This window comes from Plectropomus leopardus, unplaced genomic scaffold (genome assembly GCF_008729295.1).
Source record: "Plectropomus leopardus isolate mb unplaced genomic scaffold, YSFRI_Pleo_2.0 unplaced_scaffold28594, whole genome shotgun sequence".
NCBI lineage: Eukaryota > Metazoa > Chordata > Actinopteri > Perciformes > Serranidae > Plectropomus > Plectropomus leopardus.
Window position 1 is genome coordinate 2067 of NW_024631150.1, and position 1311 is coordinate 3377.

At 42.3% G+C, this 1311-nt stretch overlaps 1 non-coding gene across 1 annotated transcript; it reads left to right on the forward strand.

The window, feature by feature from the left end:
- Positions 1–340: 340 nt before the first annotated feature.
- trnar-ucu lies at positions 341–432 on the forward strand. The gene is given in 2 exon segments: positions 341–377; positions 397–432. It is a non-coding gene; the product is annotated as a tRNA-Arg (tRNA).
- Positions 433–1311: the final 879 nt, after the last annotated feature.

A 1311-nucleotide genomic window follows, 5' to 3' on the forward strand; every position in this document is an offset into this window, starting at 1 on the left:
CGAGACTCAGCTACAGCCTGTAACAGGTAATGTGCATTCAGTAGTCATAAAGTCCTTCAGGCTGTTTCTAAAATCTCCCATGTTTAACATGACTCTGTAGTGATACCAAGACAAGGGAGCAAAAACTTTAAAAGCACTTTCACCAAGGACAGCGAGGGTTTGGGTAATGACGTACATCAGTTGAGACATGACCGGAGGTTGCAGATTAGGAGTCAGTAGAGAACATAAATAAAAAATTAGTTCATACAATTCGGCCTTTTTCCAAACCACCACAATGTGATGATGTCGCCACATCAGATCTGCCAAACAGAACCAAAAATCACATCAGCATGAACTGTGTGGCTCTGTGGCGCAATGGACAGCGCATTGGACTTCTAGTTGAATATAGGAGAAGGGATTCAAAGGTTGTGGGTTCGAGTCCCACCAGAGTCGACCTTTAAAGGTTTGGAACACTTCAGAGTGCTATCAGCTCCAGACTCAGGGGCCATTTACATGGCAACAGTTCTTGCATGAAACATTAAACATTTCTTGCAGTTTGGCTTTTCGTTCATACGACAACAGAATTTTTGGGGCCTGAAAATGCTAATTTTTGAAACCTGGTTCCAGAGTGTACTCTTTTGAAAACGCCACCCCTTCACGGTGTAAACTGGCAACATGCGGATCCTGTGAGAATAGTGCTGCCACGGCTGCACTTCACACATGTGCATGGTGTTCTTCTATGGTGTGTCATTACAAAGTTACACTGCCAGCTCCTGGCCTGGCATGCATACTACAGTGTTTGATTTTTTTTGCGCATCCATGTACACAAGAATCATTCTCACTATATTATCATATGAACGCAGGAAAGAAGTTTCTGTTTTCAGTAGGGTCGCTCTCACTTAAACATAGCCTAAGACTGCAGCCTGCTTTGCAACTGCCGGCTGCAGATCTCTTGCTCAAGACTAATCTCAAAACCCATTAGGCACTCTATACACCTTATAATTTCTCTAGTCTGCTTGCAAACAAAAAAACATTAGATCAGCATGTGGTGGTGTGTGGTGCAACAGACAGCACACTGGCCTTCTAGACAAATGAAGGAGAAGCGATTCAAAGGTTGTAGGCTCAAATTCCACCAGAGTGGGGCATTATGGGTTTATAAAGGTGTACTATCTGTTAGTAAATAAAGGGTTTTTAGATAGTAGAGTGAGGTAAGCATGAAAAATTTGAAACCTGGATGGATGTCAGTTTTCTTTTGCTGTTTTCAGGCACTTTTCACAAGCTATTAAACCCTTTGAATCCTGGGCAAATTGGTTTGACTTCTTTCTAAAACTT